The following is a 7,273-nucleotide window of genomic DNA, read 5'->3' as shown; positions in this document are numbered from 1 at the left end:
GTGTGTGTGTGTGTGTGTGCGCGCGCGCGCGCGCATGTGTCTGACACATGGCTCGAGGGCCAGGCAAGGTGCCACCAGAGGGCAAGTGTGAATCCAGTCCTGCCAGAACGTGGGTTCTGGCTCAGCCTCCGCCCAGGAAGTGGTGAGTGTTTTCTGCCTCTTCGTCCAACAAGGAGGGTTGACGACCCAGAGCAAGAAGAGGAGGCTTTGAGGCTTTGCGGGTCTCAGAGGGGCCACCACCCCCACGCTTGCAGAATTAGTCTGAGCCCTGGAAGAAGTTCTCGGGGCTGGGCACTTCTGTCCTTGTTAATTGGTGAGATGATGAACTGAGAACATGGAAGGCAGGGGTTGTCTAGCCAGTTTTAGCCGCCAGCTTTGATTTATGGCTGCAGGTAACGTCCTGTCTTCTGAGAAGGCGGGAAGGGGAGGCTTTCTGTCTCAGCCATCCAACTCCTGGCAGGGCGCCTGGGTGGCTCAGTCGGTCAAGCATCCGACTTTGGCTCAGGTCATGATCTCATGGTTCGTGGGTTTGAGACCCCCGTCTGACTCTGTGCTGACAGCTCAGAGCCTGGAGCCTGCTTCGGATTCTGTGCCTCCCTCTCTCTTTCTCTCTTTCTGCCCCTCCCCTGATCACACTATGTCTCTCTCTCTCAAAAATAAATAAACATTAAAAAAAAAATTAGTAGTGGGGCGCCTGGGTGGCTCAGTCGGTTAAGTGTCCAGACTCTTGGTTTTGGCTCAGGTCATGATCTCACGGTTTGTGAGTTTGAGCCCCACATCTGGCTCTGTGCTGACAGTGTAGAGCCTGGTTGGGATTCTCTCCTCTCTCTCTGCCCCTCCCCTGCTTGCTCGGTCTCTCTCTCTTTCTCAAAAATAAGTAAACATGAAAAAAAAAAATGCTCTTGTGGCAGAACTGACAAGTTGCCTCTGAAGGGCCAACGGTGACGGATGGTTATCCAGCTTCCTCTGTGCGAGATGGAAGGTGGGGGGTAAATGTGCTCCAAGACCCTCCAAACTGCCACGTTTTGTGCATTACAGTTGTGTCTCCACTGCTAGAATGGTCTGGCCCAGGTTCCTGGGCCTGGTCTTTGAAGCTCTCAAGAAAGGCCTTGAAAGTCCTCTTAAACCATCAATATTTTTAAGTACTCTTTTGATACACGCCGTGACACATTTTGGCAGCGGGGGTCAGGAATGTGAGCGTGGAATCAAATAGCATTCCAGCACCCCAGAGCCGGAGCCCTGGCCCGGGAAACACCCCGTTCCTGGCCAAAGAGAAATGGCCCGGGGATGCGTTGGCCACTGACTTCTGCATGCTCAGATGAGAGCACCCATTCTGGCCCCCGACCCCTGTCACACCCTTGGCTGGCCCGAGGCAGGTTTATGAAGCAGGCAGTCGTGGAGAATTGCCCCTAATACCTACGTAGGCCCTTCATCGCAGGTTATCCCCTAATAGGAAGGGGTCTGCACTGCTGGCGTTTCCTTCCTCCGGCTCAACCCCGCAGCAAAACTCCCCTATCGTGGCTGGTGTCTCTGCTGGGGGGGCAGCCAGAGAATAAAATACAAGTGTGCCGGCCACGTTAGCAGGTCTATCATACTGATATACGAGTCCCCGTGACTGATGTCCAGTGAGCTCAAGGTCCATCACCGCTTTCTCATGAAGGAGATTATCTCCAGGCATGAGTGAAATGTAGGCTACAGGCCATATGCGGTGTCCCCCAGATCATACCTGCCACACATGGGCGGCAGAGAACGGCCCCCTTTTCTGCCTCAGAGTACTCTTGATCGTGCCTTTAAACCCTTTAAAATGTTTTTCCCTTTGGGGAAACCCTTTGGGTCGCCCAGTCAGTTAAGCATCTGACTCTTGATGTCGGCTCAGGTCATGAGCTCGTGGTTTGTGGGTTTGAGCCCCACGTCACACTCTGTGCTGACAGTGCAGAGCCTGCTTGGGATTCTCCCTGGCCCTCTGTCTCTCTCTCTACACCTCCCCTCCTCGAAATAAATAAACTTAAAAAAATGCTGATACATAAAAATCCTACCGCGTTCTTTTTAGTGGCGTCCTGATATGTACTGGCTACACCTTAATTTTTAAACTGGCCTTTTGTGAGAGGACATTTGGGGTGGTTTCCAATGTTTCACCCTTGTAACTGACACCATAGCGGACGTCCTTACACCTGTATCTCTGTGCGCTTGTGAAAGACTATGGCAGCTCCTGGAAGGGAATTGCTGGGTGGTAGGGTGTGAGCATTGGCACTGTAATGCCTGTTTCCAGACTGTCACCCAGAAAGCTACTTGTTCTCTCCTTGGTGGACTATTTTGGTTCTTCATCTGCTCCCATGTGCGTTCATCATCCTCCAAGAACCTGTCCCTGACACGTGAGGGCAGGTGGCTGGGCAGGTGTTCCTTTGTGTGGTCCCGGGCACGTCTGTTCTTTGTTCCCTCCCATGATGGAGATGCTGTGGCTCTTAGCTGTGGCACAAGGTCAGCTTTAGGCTCTGTTCTTGTGCCTCTAGGACTCTCTGAGGAGAGCACAGAAGGCACATCAGGCATGATTCCTTTCTCCTCATTAGTTTTCCTTTCTTTTTTTTAAGATTTTGTTAAAAAAATTTTTTTAATGGTTATTTGTTTTTGAGAGAGAGAGAGACTGTGAGCAGGGGTGGGGGAGGGGTAGAGAGGAAAACAGAATCCAAAGCAGCTCCAGGCTCTGAGCTGTCAGCACAGAGCCCGATGGCGGGCTCGAACTCACGAACCCTGAGATCGTGACCTGAACCAAAGTCGGACGCTTAACAGACTGTGCCACCCAGGTGCCCCTAAGATTTTATTTTAAAATGATCTCTGCACCCAATGTGGGGCTTGAACCTACAACCCCAAGATCAAGAGTTGCAGACTCCACCGACTGAGGCAGCCAGGCGCCCCTCATTAGTTTTCCCTTCTAAGGACCCTCTCACGTGGTGAGTTTTTAGGGACACAGTTGAGAGGCAACTGACCCGTGCTGAACTACACCCCTCTAGTGGGGTGATGACCTTCGGCAAGTCCCTAGCCTCCACACCTCCATTTCATGATCTTCAAAGTGGGGGTAATGGTTGTGTCTACCACCCAGAGCTATTGTGGAGATCAGATAAGGAGGTATTTGAGTCAGTGTCTGATAATTCCAGTATTTCGAGTTTTTGTGGGTTTCTGGTGGTTTTCAACCATGGAGCCTTTTTTCCTTCTGTGCCTCGTTATCCTTGATTCTGTGTTGGACATTGTATTTTTAAAATTATTTGTAGGAAAAATTTGAGGTCTAGGCAGATAGAGGATTTTCGTGCAATTCTGCTATATGCCTGCGGACAACACCAGTCTGGGATGCCCTTACTCTAAATTCAAGTTGAAGATTCTCTTCAACTTTGTTCCCCAGACCCCATATGGCCATTAAAAGTGAAGCGCAGTTCCCCAGCTTTTTTTTTTTTTTTTTCATAAATAACCTGAGGGTAAGACCATCTGATTTGACTTCCCTAGATCCTTCCTTCTCTTCTGAGTTTTAGCTGGGTTGATGTTTTTAAGATTAAAATATCTTAAAAAAATTTTTTTTAATGTTTATTTTATTTGAGAGAGAGAGAGAGAAACAGAGACAGAGCACGAGCAGGGGAGGGGCAGAGAGACAGGGAGACACAGAATCTGAAGCAGGCTCCGGGATCTGAGCTGTCAGCACAGAGCCTGACGTGGGGCTCAAACTCACGAATGGCGAGATCATAACCTGGGCCGAAGTCAGTTGCTTAACCGACTGCGCCACACAGGCGCCCCTAAAATGTCTTTGTTTTAATTCACCTTTTTCTTTGTCCCGAGTGGGAAGGATGATCTAATTTATCTAATCCACTGTTGTAGGAAGCAGAGTCCCCCCTGTACCCCCTAGGGTCCCCACAATTACTTCTGTGACAACAGCTTTTTAACTAAGTCAGATCACATCCCTCCTCTGTTAAAGAACAAAAACAACAACACAACTCTTAGGGCTTTTGTCTCATAATAAAAGACAAAGTCCTCACGGGTCTTCATGGGACCTGATGCCCCGTCACGTGTCTGACTTTATCTCCTCCCCCCTCCCCTGCTCCAGCCACACTGGCCTCCCTGAGGCTCCCTAGCTAGGGTGACCAACTCATCCTGCTTTTAATACTCAAAGTGCAGGGAATCCTCTCCGCCTGGGGCAAACTGGAGGAGTTGGTCATTTTAGCTTGAACCCAGGATACGTCCCTACCTGGGGGCCTTTGGCTTGCTGTTTTCTCAGCCTGAGATGCTCCTTCCTCAATATCTGCATGGCTAGCTTGCTCATATCCTTCCAATCTCTGCTCAAAGTCACCTTCCTCAGAGAGGGAGACTGTAAAATCATGTGCATGTACCCCCCCCCCCCCAACACTCTCTCCATTACCTGCTTTGTATTTCTTAGATACCAGTGAACAGGACCCAGGCAGAACCTCGCCAGCTCCATATGGAAGGCTCTTGAACACCAGCATCTGCTACAGAGCCAAGACAGCCTAAGACCCAGCAGCTGCCCTGCCCAGAAATTGCCTGTGTAGGCTGGCCTCGTATCCTGGGCTCGGAGGAAGGAGGGGTCCTTAGCCTCCATGGGCCAAAAAGGAGACAAGGCCTGTCCGAGGCAGCCTGAGTCACTGCTGGGGATGTGCAAGGGGGCAGTAATGATAGTTTCCAACCATCAGGATCGGTGTTTCAACGATGGACTAGATATTTTGAAATCCCAGCTGTCCTGGAAGTCTGGCCGGTCTTTTCTGTGGTTGGGAACCTGGCCCAGAAGCCTTTGTTCCTTGGACAGACTTGGCCCTTGAGAGGGCCCAGCCTCTCAGTCTGTCTGGCCAGGTTTAGCAGTCTGCAGTGGCCAGCGGCCGGCAGTGAGACTGGAATGTGGCCATCCTGCCAGGGCCACAGACAGCCCTGGCAATTCAGGCCCCCAGCTCCTCCTCTTCCCCCTTCCCAAGCCGGGAAAACCCTGGCACCCCAGCTGCCCGAGCTCCTGGGTCCAGCAGGGTCTCAGCTCCTCCCAGGGGGTAGCCGGATCTGACCCCAGGCTGGGTGTCCCAAGCCTGCAGGCTGCCCTCTGAGCTGGGGTCTTCCTGTGAGGAGCCCTGCCGCCTTAACCTTGGAAGATGAGCTGGAGCCCAGCTGGACCAAACTTTGAGGAATTCAGATGTTGGCCCCAGAGAGAGATGGTTGACTGTGAATCGATCCAAGTCCCAATCAATAAGCATTTCCCTGGCACCTTTTCTGGGCCAGGCTGGGCCTGGGCCCTGCATTTGGGGGAGAAGGAAGCCAGTGGTTGCTTCAAGGGGGTCCCAGTCTAGATGGAGCCTGGTTTCCACCATTCTGGTGTGGTCACGTGCTACGGGGACAGGGGTAGGAGCCAGCCCGGCAGCCATCGGCTCAACAGGGAGCAGTGGGTGGGGTGGGTCTGGAGGGTCAGAGTGGCCATGTCAGGGAGGGTGGCCTCGCCCCACAGGTGAGAGGAGCAGGCTTTTCATCAAAGCAGTGACATTTTCAGATCTGCGGCGTGTTCTCATCGTGACTGAAAGTCAGTGTCCACAGAGCCCATACCAGGAATGGAGCCTGAGTGTGAAGGCCGCTCCCCTGGATGAACTCACTTAATGCCCACAGCAACCCCACGAGATAGTGCTATGAATACCCCTGCTATCTGGGTGAGGGAACTGAGGCCCAGAGAGGCTAAGCAACTTTCCCAACGTTCCACAGCTGCAGGAGCTGGGATCTGGAAGCCAACTAGGAGGGGGTAGAGTGAGGCAGGGAACCAACACTGGATGGGGGGGGGGGCCTGAGGGGGGCCAGGGCATTCCAGGGGCAGAGCTTAGAGTGGTGTGGGCACCTGGTCCATGACCAGCCCGGACTGGGCTCGACGCCAGGCTACAGTGGGCGGACAAGTGGGTGGTGACGGTTGGGCCAGATGCTGGACAGTGACTGGACCTCCCCTCCCATCACCTCCGGGGAGCGGCCCGGGTCAGAGAAGCCTGTTGTCTGCCTGTCTCCCCCACACTTGGGAGCCGAGTGAGGGACCCGCCTCCGTTCAGGCCTGTGGCCAGTGGGCTCAAAGGTCAGGGAGGCTTGTCCCAGCCTGAGGTCCTCCCAGAGTCCCGAGGCAGGGCGCATCCGGGGCAGGAAGGGCCTCAGGACTCAAGTCACCCAGGACAGGTCCACCGGAGTCCCCGTGGCTTGGGGCTTGGCCTAGGGCGCTGAGCAGCAGTGGGCAGGAGGGGCCGTTAACTAGACCCTGGCAGCATGTGGAAATTGAATGTCTTGGCCGTGGAGGGAGCAGCAGGTGACATGGAAGGTCGTAGGGAAATGGGTGGCATCCCCGATCCAGCCCCTGGCTGACCTGGGCGTGATGTTGGCACAATGACAGGATCCTTAGGCAGATTGAGGGGCACCCAGCCCCCGTGGCTCTCGTCCAGAGAGCCTAGCACACAGGTGTTCGCCAGGTGTTCGTGTCCCTGTGTGAGCCGGGCCCGGAGCTGGAGACAGAGGGACTGAAAGAGGGGCTCCAGCTGAGCAGGAGCCTCTGCCTCTGAGGGAGCACCTGAGCGAGAGCAGCACAGGCTTCCCTGGCCCTGGCCACTCGGGTCCAGCCTCTCCCGTGCCTGGCACGGGGCTCCCTGACAGCAGAATCTGTCCCCAGGCCGTGGCGATGGGTCACGCCCATTCACATCCCTGAATGTCAGGGCCGCCCAGCTCAGGGGGTAGTGTTGACCATCAGCAGCCTGCCGTGCCCACCCTGGGGATGGAGTGGAGACCCCCTGCATTGTTCTGCCCGTCTCGGTGCTGGGCTCTGCAAACCCTCCTGGGCCTGGACAGCATCTCACGTGTCACAGTCCCAGCCGCTGGGTTCCCCGGGGATTGGAGAAAGGGGTGTGTGGGCAGCAAAAGAGGGTGGTGGTCACCTCTTAGAGCCCTCCTGTCATGGCGAGGGCAGCGTGCCCTGGTGGGCAGTGTCCCACAGAGGCTGTGGGCCACGAGAAGGTGTTCTGGGAGAGGGCATGGGGCTGGGGCTGGGTCAAGGCTCAAGGGCAGGATTGGCTTGTGGCCAGGTGGCTGTGCCCCAGCTTTCCACCAGAACCTCCCACATCGACGGGACGTGGACGACTGAAGCTTCAGGCACACGTGTCCAGGCTTTGGAATGGTTTACTCTGCAGGGGAGAGTGTATGCCGTTCATGCCAGAGACCCCACTGTTTCACCCCTCCTGCAGCTGCCAGACTGGATGACGGGGGTGGGGCACTGCCTCCT

The sequence above is a fragment of the Acinonyx jubatus genome, chromosome C1 (genome assembly GCF_027475565.1).
Source record: "Acinonyx jubatus isolate Ajub_Pintada_27869175 chromosome C1, VMU_Ajub_asm_v1.0, whole genome shotgun sequence".
Classification (NCBI taxonomy): domain Eukaryota; kingdom Metazoa; phylum Chordata; class Mammalia; order Carnivora; family Felidae; genus Acinonyx; species Acinonyx jubatus.
This window is presented reverse-complemented; position numbering follows the sequence as displayed.